We start from the raw sequence: 23,949 nt of genomic DNA on the forward strand, positions 1-23,949 counted from the left end.
TATTAAAGCCATTTGTCTTTTTGTTTGTAAATTCCACAAATTGAATGTCTGGGTAATGGATGTTTATGGAGATGCAGTCAATAGCACTGAGTGAGCCCACAGCATCACATGGTGCTGAGGGTCACGAATGAGCCCCTCTTCCCATGACAGGCAGGAATGGGCTTGATGCCTACTGGTCCAGCATCACAAACCACATTCCTTTAGGAAAAAAGAGCTGGTGCTGATCGATTAATATGCTTCCCTCATCCATGCCTGTATAATAGAACTGAGAATCACACTGCTGTCTTCCAAGTTTGACACAGAAAAGTCCAGACTCCCCCAGGGAGTTAATCCTGCACCTGGCTACAAGCATCTGGCTTATGGTCAGTTTTGTAGATGAATATAGTTCTGTCTTTCAGATATTAGAGAGAGACCAATTAATTATTTTGCTACTCTTTAAACCCAGAGTAATTGCACTATCTCCTAAATATGTTAGTATTAGAATTGTCCTTGTTCACTGCCTTCATACTAGGTCAGAATACTGCTGCTCTGGGAGCGAATCTTGGCTTATTTTGGTGCAATTGCAACACAGGTAGGCCTTGGCACTAGCAAAGAAATATTCACAGCACCTTCATATTATATATTCTTTAATGACAAGAAAGAAATTTATGTATATATTCTTCAAGATTAAGGAATTAGTCCATTTCCTAGAAGGCCAGAGGACCACACTGCTGAAATGGTGAATGATTCTATTCTCAGAGATGAACTAGAGAAGTATTCTAAACCCGACTTGTTTGTTTTGGCTGGCTGTTTGCTGCCACCTTGCTGAAATTTTTCTTTTGCTGCTTGAATCTGCTTCATACTCTTCAGAACCTGAAAATTGCCAAAGCTGATGACAAATACAAGAGGGAGCAAGTGTTGGTGCAGTGGAAGGAGAATTCAAGTTAGCAATGGGTGTTAAGAGGACTGATATTGCTGGTGTCAGCCCACGGCACACTCGGTGCTGTGGGTATGTGTTGCCCTATCTGTGTCTTCTTCCAAGAATGGAAAGCAGATTATCTGCTTTCATAACCCATCTCCTCTCTGCAGCTCTGTTAGTGATGGTGGTACAGTGCAGGTTTGTTCAGCAGTGCCTCTCAAGAAAGGTAAAGTTCGGGCTTTATCTATGCCCTATCTTGATCTAACGAGAAGACACTAGATGCTGGCTCCTGCAGAGCAGTTTCAGGGCTTGTTTGTGCCTGCAGCTGGTGGAGAGTAAGGAGGTGGCTGTACCTGCGTGCATGGGTGTGCGGGCTGAGCTGTAGTGTAGAGTTTAAAGTTGATGTTCATCACAGATGTTACACACAGAGAGCATGAAGGATGAATGTGTAAATATAGCCAACACTGATGTACAGACTGTGTGTGACACTGTTGGGTATCAAATGCCTTAAAAAAGGTACAAAGTAACTTCCAGCTGTGTGCTGGGGAGCTCAGTGATAAGACTGAAAACTGTCTTTGTCTTGTTTGACCTCTTCTTTTTTTGTTCCCTGGTAGTAAGACTTGGTTGCTAACTTTAAAACTGCTGAGCAACTTTTAACTACTTGTGTATGCTTCAGTCTGACACTAAAATACTTTCTAACATGTTCTCTGAATCAGTCTGTCAACAAGAGATTTCAGTTCTGCAGCAGTAATGTCCATTGCCACAATTTACATAACTGAAGGTTTGCAAGCAGGAGTTTAGAGGTGGTAAAATAACTCCAGAGGTTTGCATGGTGCTGTAGGAATGCTTGCCAGCTCAATGTAAAGACCTGGCATATAGGCAAATGGAAACTTTATTCATGTCCCTTAAAAGTGTAGTGCTGCAGAGAGTGGTAGCTGGAGGTCAAGCCACACTGCAGGATATCCCTAGTGAAACACGGAGCCTTTGCTTGAGTAACTGAGTTGAGCCCCAAGGCTCAAAAAATCCTCAAAGTAATGCAAAGTAAGTCCTGGTTTGCAAAACCAACACAACACAGCAAATGCATTTCTAACTGTAGCCTGATTACAGGAATATGTAAACAGACTTCACCTGGTTTCACATTTAGCTGCAACATTTCTCACAGCTCAGACTTGCCTGGATTTTTCTTCCATAACTGCCAGTTACACAGATTGTTTAATTTGACTTGCTACAAATGGCAGAAATTTGTCATGTTCAGAAAAAGGAAGAGTGAAAATCTAGTTAATGTGGCAAAGTTACTTGTCAAGTGTTGTGCCACACATTCTTGCAAAGGAGACTAATACACACAGCATGGAAATGTATGCCTTGGACATCACTTACGAAATCAAGGAAGGAGTGCCAAATCCTGCAACATGTTTCACATAATCTGATATTTGAGGTTATTTGTCAGGTTCCATCTCCTGGAGTCATGTGGCTGCCCAAGAAATCACCTTTCACTTAAAAGATTAAAAAAAAAAAAACAAACAAAAAAAAGTAGGAGAGGCACACAATCTTCCTTAAAGAGAAAAATTCAATCTCAACTGTTTAAAAACAAACAAACCAACTCCGCTCCACCTTGTAAATAGATAGCAAATGGAAAGAATTCAAAATATACACGTTTCTGCTCAGCCCTTGCTCTGTGGGCAGTGGGGGAGGGGGTGGCAGGGCCGTGGGGGTTGGCCGTGAGCCTGGGGGGGAACCGTCTTCCCGAGCACCTCTCCTTGCACGCACCTGGAGCACCTTCATAGGAAGGTCACTGCAACAAGGAGGAACCAGAGAGGAGCCAGGCGAATTCAGAGTATCAGAGCCAAGTTAAGGCATCTCTCTTGCTGAGACCGACAGAAATGACTAAAGAGGGAAAATGAAGCCTTGCTGAGAATTTCAGCAGGGGAAAGGAGATTAGCAGACAGTTATATCCTACTTTGTCGCACCCTATGAGCTGTTAGAGGAGTGGGTGATGGGGTGGGATTGGTATTTTTTCTATTTTACTTTCAACCAGGAGGCGGCTAAATAGGAATGGTTTAAAATAGTACCGTAGTTGCCATAGATACTTGTCTAAATTGAAAATAGAGGTCTGGACCAAGCTTTTAGTCTGCCCGCCAAAGCAAAACTTGGACCTGAGTGATGAAACCTGAGTGGGTTTGAGGAGTCATGCCGAAGCTTGTGTTGCCACAGTCAGTGATTCAGCCGTGCCACAGAGGATGTGGATGTGTTTGACGTCACTGGGCAGCTCCAACAAGGGTTCACATGGGCCTGGAGAATCTGGGAAGGGAAAAATCCTTCATGCTTCCAGCATTTTCCTCTTTTTTTTTTTTTTTTTTTTTTTCCCCAGGAGGTCTGTAGAGCTCGGAAAAATGCCATGGAATGCTGCTTTCCTGGGACTGGTTTTGGTTTTTATTTTTTAAATGTTTCTGTGCAACAAAGCAGCAACAAATTTAAAGTAGTTCAGCTGGATAAAAGCAACCTATTAAGGTAAATTCAGTTTATTTGTCCCAGGAATGTGTGGCAAATGTGTGCCTAATTACAGATAAGGCAACTAAGCCTTTCATCTTCTTTCTTTGAAAAAGAATCTCCAAATAAAGTGGAAAATGTTATGGTGAAATGTCTGAAGGTCTTTTCAAGGATTTGGCTATCACAAATGAGCCCCACTTATGGGACCTGGAAATGTTTTGCCCTATTCTTCTGCTTTGTGTGTGGCATTAGATGTATTGGGACAATTTCAGCTGACACTGGAAATCCTTCAGTTTGAGATAAAAATCTGATGTTCTGCCTTTGGAGATTACTAGTTTCATCTGTCCATTTTTAGATGGGGAGGGCAAATCAGTATGAGTCTGGTGAAGATGACGGAGATGTACAGAATACATCAGTTGAGTCTGGCCTGAAAAGCGCATACTTAACATTGAGTCGTATTTCCTCTCCAATTTCTTGCTCAGTAGGTGGTACGGAATTAGTGCTTAATTACCTTCATGCTGTGGACAACAACCAGCCCCCTTAAACTGTTTACATTTCTGGATAAGGCTGGAGCTGAATGTTCTTTGTGGTTCAGTCTTTCTCAAAAATCTGTGTAATACTTTCTAGTGCTTGTTTATCTTTTATAGCATATACTGGGATAAATGTTTGTTCCCAAAGAGCTTTTATCTGTTAAAAAAACCCCTGCTCATCCACGTCTATATTACATTATGTATGATAAATCCGATTTATACCATTCAAATTCCCAGTTTGTCAAAAGGCACAGTCTGTTGTTCAAGAGCCTTATGCAATTGTGGGAGTTCATAACTGAGCAGAAAATCAGATCCAAGTCTTAAAGGTGGAGCTGGAGTTCTAGACTTGCTTGGATACAAGGAATTACATCTAGCAAACATCACTTGAATAAAACATTAATTTCCCATTAAAAAACATTATGTTGCTCTGATAATTGTTCCTGTTTTGAGTAATCCTCATTTCCTGCATATCTCTGGTGACTCATCACAGCAGAATTCTCATCCATTCTGCTTTGCAGATGCTCTCAAGCTGTCTATTCCTGATCTGACTCAGCTTCTTTATCATCAGCATCTTCTCTCATTGCTATTGTGCTGTGAAAATGTATGCCTCGCTAAGGACTTCATTCTCCTTCCAGCTTAAAAATGACTATCACTCCTGGCTGCACTTTTTAATTTAACTCAAGTTTTAAGAAAGTTATGTGTTAAAAATTCACTTTTCATGTTTTCAGGTTGTCTCAAGTCTTGAATCTGCAGCTGAGAAGCCCAGATTGCAAAAATGTATGCCTCTGAGGCCTTATCTCTATCTATAATGGAAACAAGTCTTTGTTCCTTTCAAATTTTCTGTGAGTGGTTTGCCAGTGTATCAAATTCCCAATGGGATCTGTTCATCCTATAGCTTCAATTAAACTTTACTTCAAGGAGATAAAAGAGATGGGTGGTTCATGGGTCTGTATAAAGTTCTGTGCTCAGCTATGGCCTTTGTCACAAGGTTTGAGTTTCTGTTGCTGAAGTTTATAGGTAAATATAAAGTTTTAAGAAAGCTAATTGGTGGATAGTGCACTAAGCAACAAAATCACAGGATTAAAATAAATCCTTGTTGAATATACAGCTACAATACTCTGACATGTTATATGCCTCCATGCAGTGTGTTCTAGCACATTTAAATTCAGAGCCCTCAGAGCTGTGGTACAGCTGTGGGCAAGTCTTGCGTGATGTTTGTATTGCTAGTGGGACGTGTTTGTCAGCTTTGTGGTGTACAGCAGAACCTTTTATGACTCTCACTTTGCAATTTGGACTGAAGGAGTGGACGATGAAGGTGTCATAAGGGTATAACTCCTGCTAGAATTACCTGGCTGTAAATACACACTTAAGGCTTAACTCTGCTCTTAGTTTAAGGCTACAGAAATTTTTTGATCCTGAAGTAATACCAAAAGTTTCTGCCAGGAGTCCTGTGAGTGATGGGGACGTGTGCAAGAAGGAAGTGAAGGCCTCTTGCACAGATGAATCATCCCTCCTTCTCTCAGTATTTCCTCTGCATGTGGGTCTGGTTTACTGGTCAGGAGGGTCATTGTCCAACTCAGTAGCACTGAGTCATACAGGTAAGCTTTCTTCTTCTTTTTCAGGTCATCTTCATCCTCCTTTGAGCAAAATGGAACGTGGTGTTTAATATACAGTGCATCGCAGGGAATAAATAATTTGTTATGCTTTTCTAGGGTTTTTTCATTACTTAAGTTATGCACTCTGAATTGGTGTTGCCATTGTACTACTCGGAGTTATTCTCTTGTCACTTATACTGCAAGATGTACATGCGATTCATGATAGGAGATCATCTTTACTTTTAATTGATTTTCCCACTCCCTGTACTATTGGCAGTTACTTAATTTTCTTAGGTCATATTTGGGTAAAGGTTTTCTTTCCATACTGAAAACAGGTTCTAGTGTTAAAAGCTGCAAGTTGACGATAGCTTTCAATGAATGATGGTAGAGAGAGGAGTTTTGGGATAGTGCCATGCTTCATATGGTTCTTTAGATATATCTGTCATTTGAGCTGGTTACCTCAGTTGTCAGTCTGTTAAGATTACGTAAAGTTTTTAAATTATCTCCTCTTTGTATGGCCAAAAAATGATTCAGTCCTCTTGCGTATTGTATTACCTCAAGCTCCTGGTATTTATTGCCATACAGTCAAGAAATTAAGAGTCTGAGGCTTGCGAAGATTTATTTAGTAGCATTTAACAGCTATCTCTTTGCTAGTAATTTGGTTCAACAGAATGAGAAATTTATTTTTGAATTGTCTTTTAATGAGCAGATAAACAGGTTTCTCTATCACTCTAAAACTCTGGGTTGTCACTTCAGGGCTGTGTTTTTACAAATGGAAGTTGTTATCTCTTGGATAGGCAGCAGACTGTTGTGGTAGTTTCTATTGGTTTTAATGGAGCTTGATTTTAAATACCCCCATTAGCTAAAAGAAGAATAAAAAACTTTATCTTTTATTTTAGAGATATTTCTTTAACTGTATACTTGATACTTGACGGAATTGGTACAGCCAGATATATGACCCCTAAATGATTCCCAACTCTATGAATGCCTGTATTTTTTGTCACTGTTTTTGCCATTTGCAGAAACAGTCATGTAAGAAAATTTAAGAATATTTTTGAAGGAGTTATGTTTATTGTAATGATTTTGAACTCATTCATCACTGGACCTGTACTTATGACTTCAGCAGCAGGGTCTCTGGTCTAAGAAAGCCTCTTGCACAGCAGAGCTCCAGTGCAGTGCGAATCCATCTGGTCCTGCAGCATCACCAGTGAGATGTCACTATATCGCGGTCAGAAAGAACATTTGAAGGTGTATTGTGAGAGGTGTGAAATAAGTAAATATGGTGCTGCTTTGCTAATTGACTTGAAGGTTTCATGGCTGCACCGCATCTCTGCCCAAGTAAAGAAGGGTTTATGCAGGGTTGGCTCCACTGATGTGCAGGGGTGACTGCCCTGGGCTTCTTCCAGGCTGAGAGTGGTTTGATACAAAACCCTACCACTGAGAGGAGAGGAGGGGATGGCTTGTGGCATGATAATACCTGTTTTGGGGAGGGCAAAGGCAGACAGAGGTATTTCCTATGTGATAAGGATTTCTGCAGCTGAAACAGAGGATGAACAACGTGATGTTTCTGTGTGGAAAATAAAAATAGGTTTAGTGAACTAATGAACTAGCTGCAATTTAACTTCATGCTACTGAAACAATTCATGTGTGCAGCTGAAGTTTTCTGGAAGGAAAGAAGGGAACTAAACTGAATTGCAAGGGGTGAACTGGGTGCCTGGGCGCTTGGTGCCTGGCCTCGCCAGGCCGTAAATCCGTGCCCAGCACTTGCAGGTTCTGCTGCAAATCCAGAGTATCATCTCCATTCTGTCCAAACAAGTTTAGTTCAACCATTCCTTTCCTCAGAGCTTGCAAGCTGCTCTGGGGGAGGGGATTTCAAAGTCCAGCAAAGCTGGTTTTCCTCTTCCCGTCTCTAAATGGAAAAAATCATGCGTGTGTGAGAAGGTGCAGATCTACTAATTTTAAAAAGAGCAACGCCTATTTTGCACTTAACTGTGGTGTTAGTTGACCTAAATACTGGTTGTCCAAGCTGAGTCTCCGGAGGGCAGATATTTCAAAAAATCCTCCAGAGAGGATTTTGGTGTGTCTGCAGCGAGGTCCTGCCTGGCATTGAGCCTCCCTGGGCCCGGCAGTGGCAGCGGGGCTGCCTCTCTCCGCCTGGGCCAGCCAGCCTCAGCATCTTCAGGAGCTGTCTTTGATAACGCTGTCTTTCTGGCAACTTCAACTGGAAGTCTGGCTAGCAACTTAGAAGATGTATGAGATTGGAAATTGTCGTAGAGACGTGTAATTGTTATAGAGACACATCATGTGAAGTTCTGTGGAGTATTTCTGTATGATATGAGGTATGAAAGTGAAAAAGACAAAAGAGCAGAGGAGAATCTGCACACTGTTTCATTGGGGTCCTGTAACAGCATTTAGGGGCTTTCTTTGCTTTTTCTAATCAGAAATTCAAAATTAAAAGTTACTGCTGATGAGTCCTATATATGACAAGGTAGGGAGGGAGCAATGAGTAACAAGGAGGCCTGCACAGAGGTATGTGGATTGCTTGCACTTTAGCAAGGTCAGATGTAAGGTCATTCACCCAGGCTTTTCAGCCAGGAAAGAAAAAGAAAAAGCTAACTCTGTCTTCTTGCAGTCTGGCAAAGCAAGCAGCTTTGCATTACGCAGCGCTTAAAGCTGCCATGAGGCTTACAGAGTAGAGATCGGGGTGGTTGAAGATGTACTCAACATCCCTACTTCAGCTGTCATTACAGTTTTAATGCTGGTCTTCCAATGAACAATTAATATACACAAAATGACTTACCTTTGGGTATTGTGTTATGATAAGCAGCATCAGTCCTTACAAGTAAAAAGTCCACTTCTGTCACTTGCAGTTTATGAAATCCTATAAAAAAAAAAGAAGAAAACAGAGGAGTAGTGTCAGGGTAATATAAATAGGTAAGGAATTGCAGCTTCCTCTCTGTTTTACAGACATGAGTATGTTTGGCACTGAAAATTCTCAGATATTTTTAAAGAAACACAATAATAAGTAAAGTGTGGGGGATTTTTGCTGAATATCTTTATCCATTTTTAAGGAAGTCTGAAAGAAACTTAGTAGTACATGTAGTTCATACTTTTTGTTGGCTTCTTGCCATGGCATTGCTTTTTCTGACCAGTGTCCTTCAGTTTACTCCAATTATGACTTACTTAAAAATGTAATCCTTGGGAATGTCATTCAAAAGTCAGGTACTCTGAGACAAGGCAGATCTTAATTTTTCACAGTGTCAGATTAAGCTGTAGAAAGTACGATCCTCTGGATCTAATAGGACATACAGCTCATACAGCTGGCCTCTTTTCTTTTTCTTTTTTTTTTTTTTGTTAGGTTTTTTTGGTTCTTTTTGTATGTTTGTTTGGGTTTTTTTTGGTTGGTTGGTTGGTTGTTTTTGTTTTTTGGGGTTTTTTTGTCTGCTGAAATAAACCTGTAACTATGCAGAACTAAATCGCAACTAACATAATGCTCATACCTGTGAGCTGGAGCTAGTTGAGGCGAGTCTCCCAGGGGGAGGCGGGAATGCATTACGTAGTTCCAGTAAATCAAGGGAACAAAGCACACGGTTTGCATGAACTCCTTGGTGTCAGCAGAGCTGGGGGTTACTCACACGGGATAACTTTAGCCTAGAGAGGCTGATCTGTTGGCTCCTTCTCCAGGTGAGGGAGGAACGTGGGCTGCTCTAGGGCAGAGCCAGCCAGTGGCCCTGGAGAAGCCCCGGGCTGGCGCATGGCTCTGCCGCTGGGACTGCAGGCAGGCTCCAGCAGTGGGGGTCCTGGCCCGTGGGAGCCGCACACAGGGCTCCCGTCCGGTGCTGGAGGGTCATCCCAGGCCCCCAGTGTGCCAGTCCATCCGTCCAGCTCGAGGGAATTTGCTGGCACCTCCTGTGCAGAAGCCATGTCTGCAGCCTCCCCTCCCTTTGGCTCGGCAGCTGATGTGACTTGGCACCTGCGAAGGCTTTTGGCACGAGAATTGGTAACCTTCGCTTGAGAGAGTGACGTGGAGCAGGAATTCAGTTTAAATGTTTTGCCTTGCTGTCTGGAGGAGTCTGTCCCTCCCTGCTGTTTTCAGGAGTCCAGGGGACGTTGGCCCCACTGCGTTTTTATCTTTTGTTGTTATCCCTGCACCCTAGTTACCTCAAATCCTGCCAGTTACTAAAAGAAAAAGAATGTATATTTTCATAAAACATGAAAAGTTTCATAAACTTTTCTTTTATGGGGGAAGAAGGATTGGGAGGGTGATTTGTATTGCACAAGCTCTAGTAAATGAAGATTACCGCTATTAAGGGAAACGTACCTTGATAAGATGGTTAAAAATATATATAAAAACTGCATCCTAGCTTGGGTCCTACTTTAAAAAAAATAATTCTGTACAGGTGATGTGTGATGGACCCATCTGTTTATCTGAGGTGACAAAAGGAAGGAAAAAGTCATCTAAGCAAGAGATCTCTATGAAATGAAGATGGCCTCAGCCACGCTGTACATAACTCTATAGATGGGAACAAGGCCTCATGCTGGCAGCCAAAACAGTCCTTACGGCATTGAGAAGATTTTTGAGATATGCACAAAGAGAGATTATTATGAGTTAGACTGCTGGGATTTAAATTTATGGCCATACTGAAGGGAAAGTATCCTCAGCTTGAAGTCATTCTAATTAGTGTCAGGCCAGTCCGTTCTCAGAATTTAAAGTAGTAAAATAATTGCTAAGAAAGTGGACAGTGGGGAAAAATCATGAGAGGCTGAGCATTTGTGGAGCTGTGATTGTAGTTATAATCAATAATATATTTTTTTTTAATTGCTATTGTAGGTATATCTTTGTAAAATTTCAAATCAGTTGCTTTCCTCTAACAGAGTTAGTATTGGGTGGTACTGGGTACTTAGTTTGTAAGTTCAACTTGTAACTTGTTTTCTTATACTGGACTGGATTGTGAAAATATTACATCAAGAGTTAAAAATGTTGAGTTTTTATTTTAAGCAAATATCACTGGATGTCAAGAAAACATATCAAATTTAATTGACTTCTTAAACATATGACGTGTTTTGGAACTATTCCATGGAAATAGCACTTAGTAAGTCTTACCTGTTGGTACTGTTTCTGTTCAAGTTGGATCTGTATGTTACTGGCAGAGAACTGGGCAATTTGGGCTCTTGCTGGTCTTGGGCTGATTTTGTTTGAAGCCAGATGTTGACTCTTGGGAACTAATGTAACCTTCTGTGTTTAAATGCCATTTTATTTTCTTTATTTGCAGTTACGTTTTATGTGCCAACCCAACTGTAGGATGTTTGTAAAATAACTTTTTTTTATCACCGATTCTCAGTGACAATTGATGTCATGAAACTTTTTTGTGTCATAGATGTAAATTGGCATAAAGCCTTGGAAAGCTGGAAGTGGTGAAACAGTTTCCCCACTCCTAGGATATTAAGCAACTATAATATGGGAAAATTTGTAGAATGTGGAAAGCAAAATTGTATTTAGAATGCTTCTTTTCTCTCCTTTCAGTATTCAATATTATTTCCTCACTAAATAACTTTAATCCACAAATCAAGTGCATAGAGTTGCACTAATTACTTTAACAGATGATGGTGTGGAAAAGTAATTAGCCTTCAATAAAGAATTGTTACGCTACGCCAGGCAGTTTTGCTTTATGCTTCATATGCTGTAAATGTAAGTAATCTTAATATCATTATGAATTCATGAAACTGTTAACTCAGGTTTCCATGTTCTCTCAAGTTCTTGAAATATTACTCATTTGGTTATAGTGCTAGTCAGTTCATGTGCAGACACTGGAGATTAAAAGTCATATAAAAGTCAATGAACCACTGCACAGGAATAAAATCTTTTCCAATTGTACAAATTTGATGGACATATCATATTACTTTGATTTCATCCACTGTCTTGAGGTGGTTGCAAACAGGAATTGTGTAGTGGGGTGGTGCAGTGCAGACACGGTATGGGCTGGTACTGCCAACAGTATAATGAATCTCCTCTTCTCAGACCTTTAATACTTGCTGAATATGAGCTCAGGGCTAATAGCACTTTTAAAAGCACTTTGAATACACTGAGCGATGGGAGTCCTGACTGAAATCAGAAGCTTTGCTGAGTCAGCGAGCAAATGTGCAAAAAGGTTTAAGACTGATAAAGGGCTCTGGGAAACACTTAGACCATATGAGCAGTGCGGTGGCCAGTAAATGTGGGTTTGCTGGATGGTTGTTTCGTGCTCTGACATAGAGGGAAAGGGATTGTTTTTTTTCTGTTGGAGAGTTTCTAAAAAGGTGTGGGAAAAGAGATAGCATTTGGGGAGACATAAGGAAAAAGGGTCAAGAAAAACAGGAGTAATGTGTGCAGGTAGCAAAGGGAGGAGATGGAAACCAGTAGTGAAACAGGGAAACCTTCCGGGGTAGGAGCTACAGGAAGCCAGCTGGACACAGATGACATTGCTTAGTGTTGCAGGGGGCTGTTGCTGCTATAGTTACTTCTGTCTGCCCCGACAGCTGGGTTACTCATGCTTTTATCAGAATGGTACAGTGCCATGCGAGCAGCACTCGGCTCATGGTCACAGCTGTGTGCACAGCACAGCCTTTGCCCAGTGTAATTTGGGTGAGACAAGTTTAAAGAGAGTGGTCCTAACCTGAAACATGTGGATGGCACTTCTCTGTTGTTGAAAGCTGAATATTCATATTTTATATGAAAGTTTTTGTAACAAATTGCCTAGAAAGCATGTGATCCCAAGAGGTTTTATATTGTCTTTTGCCAGATAGCCAATCTTTCAGTATAATGTGGTTGCAGTGCATTTAACTTGAATTTAAAAACAAACAACTCCTCCCTAAAAGCAGCCTTGCCAATAAACTCCGTTGGTGGTCCTAACCCTTGCTGAAGGGAGCACAGCTCGGAGCGGGTGCTTCTCCCAGCAGCTTTGGAGCTCCCCAGGGCATGGCAGCTTTAGCCTTTAGCTGTGCTGCCATGACAGAAAAGCCTTCTCCCATGCCCTTGTACTGAACATCAGAGCTGTAGGGGCAGTTTTAGGCCTCAGAAGGCTTTCTGTCTCATCTGCGGAAAGGACAGGAAAATCCTTCAAATCAAAATGCATTAGATACCTGCAGGTCGGGCTGGCTGGGTCAGTGGCCTTCCAGAGCACTCCTGTGTTGGAAATGGGGACATTTTTCTTCAAATTTTAATGAGGACTCACCTATTGGATGTGATAAGAATTTCTGGCTTTCATTTTGGTTTGCAGACACTGTGAAGATATGTGCTGATACTCTGCTATAGTCATACCTACCCCATCTTCCCTCCACACCTCTTCATTACAGGTTTATACAGAGTGGCAAAGCCACACCAGAAGTCACATTTTGATCACGCATTTCCAGCTGTATGGTAGAGGGGAACAATTCTTCCCTCTCACCCCTGCATGGCCCATGTCCTATGTGAAAGATGATGTCTTGCAGTGATTAGGAAACAGCTGACAGTTAACAAAGAGTGTTTGTTGACTGGGAGAAGCGTCAAGTTCAAAGTTGAACCTCTCCCTTGATTAAGAAAAATGCATTCCTTACTGGGGGAGGGATCTGGCTGGTGCCCGGCCACTGCCAAGAACATGCTGTACCGTTATGTGTTGTCCCGCACGTTGCTCCCTTTCTCCTTCCCACTGAGGTCTAGATCAGTTTATCAGTGGCGGGGGCAATGGAGCGTGGAAAGCAGCGTAGGAGCTTCTGGACTTTGTAGAAATGAAACTAGGGCTAAGCGCACAAGCCCTCATCTCATAGGTGTCATCAGAAAGCACATTATTCTGGAGTTCTTGTCTGCGTTACATCAGGTTTCATCTCTGAAGTCTTAAAAACGCTTGAGATTTAGTGCTGTACAAGAGAGGATTTCCTCTCGCTTGAGTTAGGTATTGAGGTTACGAGTTAGTGGGTTTCAGTGGGACCTGGAACCTGGAAGAGGTAAGGAGGGTCTATGCCACAGGAACTTGCCTCCTTCCCACCCTCCAAGATCCCACTTGGAATGTGTGGGGTGCACTACTTGGTTCATCAGAGGCCTTTTTCAGGAAGAGAGGCTTTTTTGGAGGTTAACGGGAAGAAAGTACATCTAATGAGGAAAATGAGGGGAATAAAATGAGGGGATGCCACTGGCACTTCATTGAGATCTATAGATTGCCCGTGGATGCTCCCTAGTGTTGTATTTCGCTTTTAAAGATCCATTTCACATCCATTTGAGGTTGCAGATACAGCATAGAAAGGTGTTAATTGGCAAATCCAAATAAAAACAAATTACATTTCAGCGAGAAGTCAAAATTTTAAAATTTCTGGGAAGACCAAATATTATGCCTAGGCTCCTGCTTCTGTGGAGCAATTGATAAAAGAACTATTTTGTGCTGATTTACTTTGTGTCCATAAATAACAAAATAAATTAGATTAAATCGGGTACAGAATTAAAAATCTACATTACAGTGCCTTTTACAGAATGATGTCAGTGTTTATAAGCAGTACAGCCAATGTTCATAGATCACATTAAGATATTTCTCCTCTTGGCCTGGATGTATTGAAAAACCAAGAGGGGGTGAGTTTGTCTTTCACTTGTCTGCTTAGTGCTCTGACCTCATTTAAAGAATCTGTTTTTCATGAGGTGTACTGACATGGGAAGAATAAAACACTGAAAAAAATATCTGCCTAGTGATTTTGGTCTCTGTACAGGATATAAATATATCCCTTTGATTTCAGCAGTGGAAATGCAGCTGGATTATTGAAACGGTTGAGGTGGTAACCACATATTTCAGAAGAGTTCAGGCTGTGAAGCCACCTCTAGACTGAATGCAGACTATGTAAACAATGTTTTTACCGACATGTCTCTAGTTAGCAGAATTGTGCATGTGTTTGTAGCTCTTCAGCAAGCAAGCAGCTCTGTATGAAGTAATTACTCATATGTGAAGATAAAATTTAAGCTTCATTGGGCTGTGAATGTGTTTTTCTGTTCTCCAGAAAAAATGGGCAGATCCCTTCTCAGTGAAGATGCAAGGGTTGTGCTCATTTTCCTTAGAAATGAATAAGCCACTGAGAACTCAAGAGGGGTAAGAGAAAAACTTTTATTTTAAACACATGTGAACATTAAAAAGCTTGACTCTGCATCAACATTTTGTAGTCTCAGACTATAAACAAACACTGTCCCATTTGAAACTATTGGCTAACTTAGCAAATGAGGCACAGTTGTTAAGCTAACAACTGAAATTCTGAGAATAATGTGAAGGACCTTGGCCTTCCTAAGCACCGTGCTTGTCTATGTGGGCCTGTACAATTTGGTCGTGCTCCAAAACATCTCAGCCACCAAGAGTCTGGTGTTTCAACTGCTCGGATCCCTATTTCATGGACGGTAACTCGGCAAGTTATTTTCTTTTTGCAGCTATGTCCAGACTTTTCTGACTTTAATTATATAGACACTTAGTTCCTTTCTTATGTGCTCCCCCAAGAGGTTTCTATCAGCACAAATTGCTTTTTATGGCTCCTATTATCAGCAGCCTCCAGTACAGAACTAAGACTGTACACCTATCATGAGCTATTAGGAGGCTGATTTGAGCTAAAAACCTAGATAAGAAAATTCAAAATTGAACCATCCTGATATTTTGATCATTCAGTTACAATTTGATCTTTAAACACGGAGCACTAAATCCACTTCCCTGTGGTTTTTCAGTTACTTATGTTCTCCATCATCTCCTCCCTTTTCTAGCTTCTGTTTCCTCAGCCCGAACAGGGTCCGTGTGTGAATGGACATTGCTTTCCCAGACTGTGATTGAACGTTAAAAAAGAAAGAAAATGACTAGTGGACTGTCTACTTATTAACTTACAAATAATAAAACCTGGTTTTTGGAAACATATTGATGAAATTTTATGTAAAGTTCTGCTTCTTCTGATACTTTTTTTTTCACTCTGTTTCAGATGTCTCCTGCAATAAGTAACTGTATTGAGCCCTTGTGGGAGAGATGAAGAGACTCCTCCACCCTTAATTAGAATTTGCCGCCTTATCCCAAATGCTCCAAAACACATTTAAATCAGAGTTGGAGCTTTTCACAAGTCAGTCCCTTTTCTCTCTCTTCATCTCTGGTTCCAAAGTAAAATATGTTCAGGAATGTAAATTCCTTTAAAATTGGCTGCAGCCTGTAGTTTCCAAGTAGGAAGTGTAGCCAGAGTCCATTGCAGGAGATTGAATTCCAGCTGAGATTTTAGTTGCGCCCGTTTCAGGTGCTGCAGGGGTGGTGCAGCCTGCCCCAGTGCTGCTGTGGCACACAGTCCCCTCCTCTGGCTGGTCAGGATCCGAAGGAGAAACCCATTTCCTAGCTGCATATGGGGTGCATGGCTAAGCTCTGTCTTTCCAGTGGTGCTTGTGCTTGTTTCAAGTGGTGTACACATAACAGCTTGAGAAGGAAAAGTATTGCAACTATCTCTGCAGCTTACAAAAAGCATAAAATGCTGAGATTGCTGAAGAAATAGTTTCTGTAGAGACAGATACAAGCTGTCAGCTAATTAAATGCTAATCTATTCACAACATCCCTATGATTATTTCGTACTTTGTAGGAGACAGATGTTACTTGTTGAATTTTCCCTGTAGGAAACACTGTCATACTCGATCTTGCTGCGCCTCATACAGGGCTTGAGTCAGCAAAGGACTTCTGCACGTGTCTAAGTTTCATCAGTGCTGCTGAACTAAGGATTTGCCTAAATATAAACATGTTCATAGTTATTCTACATATTCAAGGGCTTTGTGCTTTAATTTTTAGTAAAGGAGCAGAGAGGGCCTCTAGGCTTCCATGGGCGCTGGTTCAAATCCTACCTTTAGGTGAAAACATCTACTTCTGCCATAGTTTACAATAATTTGCAAATGGTTGCCTTATTTGAAGGTGACTTCAGTAACAGAGTTTGCAAGTATGAGATAGTATTGTTAATCTTGACTAACACACGTGAGCTACTTGCTACTTTTAATTAGGAACATGGAGTTGAAACAAAACGCATGAATTTTATGTGTGATCTGAGTGGTGTAGATTTTTGACAGGGAGGAATTAGGGAATTAAATGCTTTGTGTCATTGTATTTCTCTCGGTATATAGTGGCCAAAGGCTCCAGTGGGGTTACACTGAGCTGTACAATGGGAGACCAGATAGTTTGAGCTGGAAGTAAAGTCTGAAGTGGAAATGCGCTAAATGAGTCACCCAGTACCTCCTGTGTGAAACCACAGCGACCTTATCAAACAAGGTGCTTCACTTAATAGTTAAACCCTCCATTTTCCTAATTTCCACCCCAAATCATTCATTTCTTAGGAAACTGAAAAACCTTGTTTCCAAACAGGTCTCGTTGTTCTGATGCATACTGCGTGGCAAAAGAGAAATTTCCTGCTGTGCTTCCTGCTAGCAGCTGCTAAATTCTCCTGAAACACTCTAAACATCATTATCAGCCCATTCAAATTAATATTTCCTCCTACATTTGTGAGGGATAAAAGGAAGTTTGTTTTGTTGCTGTTGACTAAAGTATCCCACTGAATTTAATTCACAGTAACTGCTCTGGCAGAGGGTGCTTCCTGGAGAATTTAAACCTCCTTGGGGTTAATGGACCACGGCAGAACCTGGGCCATCAACTCTTCCAGCCTGTCATTAATCCAGGAAATGCCCTGGGCTGCAATCATTATTGCTGAAATTCTTGCACAAACACTGATTGCAGAACTTCATAAAGAAAAGCCAAAGGAAATGAGAGAGCTCTTCCGAACTTCATAAGATAAATAAACAATGTAATTTATGATTATAAACCTGACAAGGACTAGCAAGAAGTACAGTAGGATCCCCAAATAAGGCGAGCTGGAGCCCTACAACAATTTTAATGTTCAGTTTAAGCATCCCTACACACTAATTAGAAACTCAATGAAACTCAGAGGTTTCCTTCCTCTGATGTTCAGAATTTTTTGCTCAACAATCCTCAGTCCTGTCCAAACAGAGCTGGGGGGCACATAGTTCACCAGGAACACATCAGGCTCCTGGGGCTGCTGTGGGTCACTGATTGGTGCTGTTGTATAATCTTATCTGTTCTTACCTTTTCAAGGTGTGCAAGACTGTTTGGCTAGGGCTGCTGCTTCTGTTAACATACTGTATTAAGTTACTTTGAAAGTTGTGTTGAGAAATGTAGCAGAGAAAACAAGCTGACACCAGCAGCTGGGGATGAGTCAGTGAGTAAATTTTCCCAGTTTGTTTCAGTAAAGTTCTGAATAGAGATGAGCATTCAATTCACAGTGAATAACTTCTCTGATGAATTTTACTGCTTTTCTACTTTGCATGAATTGGTCATGAAGAGAAAGAAAATACTGGCCTTTTTTTTTTTTTCCCCAAAAGTGATTCAAGAGTTTTTCTGTGAACAATTTCTGGATGCGCTCTCCTAGAGTGCAACTAAGAGTGTGTATTTTTAGCCTGTGCTGCGTGTGGTTGTACTGATCGAAGCAGATCAAGGATTGGTCATTTGCTTGAGATTTTTTTTCACTTACCAAAGTTGCAAAATTCAAATACCTAAAATCTCCCAACTGCAACCTGAAAGATGAGGGAACTTTGGGATTGGCTTCATCTGACTATTCATAACCAGTTCCCTCTCATGTGTTAGCTTTACCACTGTGTGTGCGGTGTCTAAACCTGCAATCTGTGCTCCAGTGGTGAAGATACAATATAGATACAAATGTACAATCCTCCTTTGTGACTTTAAACAAAAGTACAATTTCTACTGTGATTGGTATGAGATCAAATTATGTATTTATATGGGTTGCATGATTAAGGTGTCTAGCGTTGTTAGGCAACTGAACTCCAAAATGACACAATAGCTTTGCTTGTCCTTGATCGATGTTCCCACTCCAAAACAAAGACCTTTTTCACTGCTACAGTCTTAAAATTCAAAGCAGCAACATGTCTTGATGGATGGCTGTCCCTAATATTGCAGTGTGTGGGTTTGAATAGTTATGTGGGTGAAACTAATGAATTTTTTTCTGTAGATAAACACACAGAAGTAGGGGGAACACATAAACTAAATTAAGTCCTTACACACACATCCATTTGCTTCTTTATGTTTATTTTCCTTTTTTTAAAAATAAAAAAAAGGAATATTATTTCTGTAATTTAATTACCATTACAACCTCAGCTCAATTTGTAACTGGCTAAGAATATACTGAAAGTGCTTGTGTTACTGAATGCTTGAGCTGCAGCAGATTCAGTGATCCTGCCTAAATTTCCCAGGTGGTCTGACAGACAGTCATGGACTACATCCCCTGGTAAACACTATGCTTCTTAACATTAACTTTAAAATTAAACAGGGCTGGTGGAAATGCTAGCTTTGAAGGAAGGAGCCTACCTAGCCACAAAAAGGAGCATGCAAAGAGCATACTCTCCCCCAAGATAAAATTTTTTAGACAGGAATTACAAGGATAATCAGAACCAGGCTTTCTAAAGCCTCAGCTCTTTTGAAAGTTAATAAGACAGCAGAAATATACTCTGTGCAATATCTGGGGAAGGAAAGTTGAGGAGGAAAATACAGCCAAGACTGTGCTGAAGGGCAAGAAACTATGCCTACTTTGAGTTATTATTGTAGCTAATAGAAGGATGATTGTGTATGAACTGTTTCACTTTAAGCTCGGTGACAGGAGGATAGATCCAAATGAGCCAAATTTTTAAAAGGCAGGAAGAGAAATGGCTTCGGTTTTTAGTTGGTGAAAAAGGTTAAAGAATTTATTTAGTTGTTTCAGCCCTCCAATCCCCCCCACCCCACCCCTTTCTTTCAACCTGGAGCTAATAAGGGGTGCTGTCATGGAAACGTTAAAGACCAAACATAGTCTAAATTATCTGACCTCTGGCACAGGTAATGCAAGTTTTGACTTACAAGGATTATCCAGAACTAAAGCCAGAGGGAATATAAGGTTGCTATTCATTCACACTTTGAACAAAATCTGCCAAACAATCCTGGCTGAGGTTATGTTGATGTATGTCTCTATTGTACAGCGCATAGTAAAATGAGAACATTCAGTTTGTTTTATCCAGTTTTTCATTGTGCCTTTGGGCAGACACAACTCTTTATATTTTGCCAAGCAAGCCAGCATAAGGAATTTATGAAAAAAGAATAATGTAGGAAACAGAGCATTTTCAGGTTGAAATGGAAAGCAGATGCCTCCCAAGGAGTGAAGGCAATATAACAGGAACTTGTCCTGGATGAATGGTGGGATGAATTTCTAAAGAGATGCAGGTGACTCCAGAGGAAGTAGGAGAGTATAGAAAACTGCTTTGCTGTATGAAGTTTAAAATGAAGGCAGGTTGCTGCAAGTGCGGTGGACCTCACTTACATTACTGTGGTGATGGCATGGCAAATTGAGTCCAGTAGGAAAGAAAGAGGATGATGGGGAAGAAGAAAGCAAGATTAGGTACTGGACTGAAGCCATGAGATGTGTGTTGAACTCTCAGCTCAGCCTGTATTTCTCCTGAAATTTTCTTTTTCATTATTTCCAATGAGAGGAGCCTAACAGTCTAATGAATGCACGTGGGTTAAAACCCCTTTCCTAGCAATGAGCTAACTGAGGATTTGATCATGGAAACACTTGAGCGCTACTCTCATTTCAGTTAGATTTAGAGTCAAATATGCTCCTGAACACTGAGGCACTTTGAGGAGTCTGCAGTAACCTGCACAGAATAAACCATATGCTAATTTATCTGGGAACAGGTCCTGAAGAAAGCTTAACCAGTCCTAATGACGTAAGTGATAGTTCAGTTTCAAGTGAAAACAGCTGGCTTTGGGGCTGTGTTGTCATTCTCCCCCCTCCTCATCTTTGCCAAGATAAATGTTCTTCTCCTCTTTACCTTTCCTCATTAAAATGTCTTCCTAGACATCTCAAATAAATCAAGTTAAGAACATGTTACGCTGCACAACCAAATGGTGAAATTCAGTGAGGGAATTTAGTAAAGCTTCTTGGACTGTTGATAAGAAATGACAACCTGTTAAGGGGTAAAGCTATGGTAATTCTTCTCCTTCTTCTCCTTCTTCTGTATTAAAGCTTTAAATGATGAAGAGATTGGAGCAGAGAAAAGACCCACTGGAAACTGGTGTTTTTCAGTATTTGAACTCCATCAAGTTAACTGTTGCTTTGTGAAGTTTTTCTTCATTTGCTATAATACATGGATAATACTTGGGTTTATGTTCTCAGGCATGTATTTGATAAGGAAATACAATACCTTTTTCTCCAGTGTGGGCAAACAGTTAGTGTGAAATGTATGTGCTGGGTGGATCTCAAGTCTAGATACCCCTTCCTTTAAAAGGAGACATATATAAAATGGTAAACATATTTTCAAGGTGCTTTGGGGGATTTTTATAAGGGAGTGGGAAACAAGTCATGAGCACTGACTAGACAGGAAAAGCAGCTCTCTGCTTTGATCCCTTCCTTGACCACGTGTGATCATGGAAAGGTGGTGGAAACTGCTCCTGTTCTGCTCTGTACCATTCCTTTTCTTTCTCCAGTCAGTTCTGATGGGCAAGGATGGTTGCGGGAGGCGAAAGCAACCTCTCCCACTGGATCAGCTTGTATACCAAATAAGTTTTCTTTTAAGGTGTGAAAAGGTGCTAGTGTACTCCAGTATCTCAGGAGTCAGCCTTCATATTTGCCACTTGGGAAGTCATAATCTGCCATGAGTATTGCTGGGGAGACTCATTAACTGATTTCAGAGGCCAGTTCATCAACCTGATGTGTTGTGGGCTGCCGCTGCCTTCGTGCAGGTGATGCTGGGCTGTCAGGCCACTCCACCGAGCTCGGAGGGGTGGCTGATTTACGCTGGCTCGGGACTTCAGCAGTTAGTGCAGTTGCTTTTTTCAAAATTATGTTATAGCTTGAGAGTTACAGCTGTCAGCTTCCTGTGTGGATGAGCAATGAGATCCTCAAAATGAAGATGCATCTTAATGGAGTGCCTCATTTGTAGAGGGTGCCACATCAAATTTAATCTTAGTGCATAAACTCATTTCCTGGTGAGATCCTGTGCTGTTTGTTGGTTTTTAGTTCCTCCCCCACCCCAAAGAGTACTGTACTTTTGGGGAAAATAAATTATTTTCCTCAGGTATAAGAACTGAATAGCATGCTTCATCATAAGATCAAGGCTCAGCTCAGTTCTGGAGATAGGAACATTCCCTCTTTTGCGTGTGAATGCTGATCCAGCAATAAACAGTTTAAATTAAAGGCAGCAGAGAGGAGATGTAGCTGCCTTGGGCTGACAACATGATGCTGCCCCTGAAATGCCAGTCTTCCCCATGATTCATGCTTCATCTCGAACACAGTGCACTGACTTACCCTGGCTAATAGGTAATCTTATTTGGGAATAATATCAGTTTTGAACTTTATCTTGGATCAAATAGTTATATCCAAGCCGCTGCACTATGTCTACCTACATGGGTGTCTCTGTAGGTAAAAATGATTATCTAAGACTCTTTAATGCATCATGGCTCCTATAATAATTTTAGTAAAAATGAAAATAATTGTTTATTTTAACTGAATGAAATCTTGCTCCTGTTAAAGCTAATAGCCAAGATTTAACCCAGCACTTGCCCCTCGTGGGTGGAAGGCTTGGATGGATTGGTTAGTGTGATGGGTCAGTGCTCACCGCTCTCATCATGTGAGGAAGTGCTGAAGCCTTAAGGTTTGTTTGTCTGTGTTCTGCTTAGACAAAAAAACCCCATTTAGAACAGGAGAATGGTAGAGAAAGCATGCCTAATAGCTCAGTTGGTGAATCAATGCATTTGCTCAAAGAATGGATATTTGCACAATAGGAGTTAGTCAATCAATGCAAATGTTCTGCAGAGCTGCAAAACTAAAGTGAGAATGGAAGTAAGCAATGAAATCAGAAGTGTTAAACCTCTTAAATGTTCTGTCTGGCAAGAAACTGAAATATTAGACCCTTTCTTGACCAGTCCTACCTAGGGTTGACTGATGTTTTATCACTATGAAACATAATTTGTGAACACTGGGGGAAAAAAGAGCTGGAAGGTTTTTGAAAATCCCTTTTGTCTCCTTTACTACTCTAATAAATTTCTGGTGCACTGTGTGAGTGGGGGAAAATAATCGAGTAGCTTTTAGCTGTGTGTTTTCCTCGGTGTAAAGTTTGAGCTTTAGCTAAACTTTTTAAAATACACACACACACACACACACCCATGCTAGACTTTTCTAGCTGAAAGATGAAATTCCTGAGTAGCAGCATGTAGAAGCTGCGTGGGTATCATGTGGCTATGGAAAACCTTGATGTGTCAAGGTGCTGGTGGGAGGCCATCCCACTGCTAGTCAGGTTTGGACAGCAAGCATTGAGACAACATGATGTTTTAAGGCACAGTCAAAGATGAGTTAAAATTCTCTGGGGGTAAATGTTTCTCTAAATACTTGAATTAAATTCTAAATGTCTTTAAAAGACAATATACAAACTTTTGAGATTAGGCCAAAATGTACTTTAATTCATATCTTCAGACTGATGTAGAGTGATAATTGTAGGAGATGAGTTACTAAATTAAAAATGAGTGAGGAGACATGATGCTGTTTTATAATCCAGCCTGAAATAAATTACCTTATTTTCCTAGTGAAGAAATTAATAAATAGAAAATTATCTATTAACAGGTGTCTTGTTAAATGACACTATGAATTATCAAAGATGCACACAGTATAACAAATATTCAGGATTATGTTGTCTCAAATAAAACTACTTTGTTTTCCATGAGCAGATGCAAATCTATTTCTAAATCTGCTAATATCATGCAAGTTCCAAATAAACAAAGCTCTGTTTGAATGCTTGCATATTTCAGTCTGTTATACATGTAATTTAGTCTTCATCCAGCATAGAAACTGTAATCTTCAGTCTTGTGCGTGTATCTGGTTGTATATATTTTTTCTTGCTAATGTATAATCAGAATATCATAAATCCATACTAATGACTGCGAGTCCTATTGTGAATTATTCAGTTTTTCTAATTCCTGATTGAGATAAAATGCAATAGTTTGTTCATTTTATGATAACTGCATTCTAGATTTAATTATTCATAAGATCATAACAAAGGGCAATATATTTTTTTAAATATGACTGCTTAATAGTATGACACTTCAGTAGGGCAATCTGATACTAAATCTTTAGTGAGGAATGAGTAATTAATTTTTATTTTAATTAGAAATCATGTAGGTTACTGCAATATAGATTAGGAAATTCTGCTGTATTCTTGTGTCTTAAACATAGCAATACTGTAGAAACAAATGTATTTCAAAACTTGGTAAAATGAATGGAGTTTCCACCAAGGGTCTGAATTAAAACTATGTTGAAAACTGTTTTTTAGCAGTGTTTTGTAATTATCTGGTACCAGGTGTATTTCCTGCCTAGTTTAACTGCATATATTATCCCTCTCATGTCA

The 23,949-nt window shown here is 40.5% G+C and overlaps 1 protein-coding gene across 4 annotated transcripts in view; it reads left to right on the forward strand.

The window, feature by feature from the left end:
• The window catches only part of FBLN2 (fibulin 2), a 106,632-nt gene that overhangs the window by 42,858 nt on the left and 39,825 nt on the right, over window positions 1–23,949 (forward strand). The gene's annotated exons all lie outside the window — the stretch shown is intronic.

Source organism: Tyto alba, unplaced genomic scaffold (assembly GCF_018691265.1).
Source record: "Tyto alba isolate M040663 unplaced genomic scaffold, T.alba_DEE_v4.0 Super-Scaffold_49, whole genome shotgun sequence".
Lineage (NCBI taxonomy): Eukaryota > Metazoa > Chordata > Aves > Strigiformes > Tytonidae > Tyto > Tyto alba.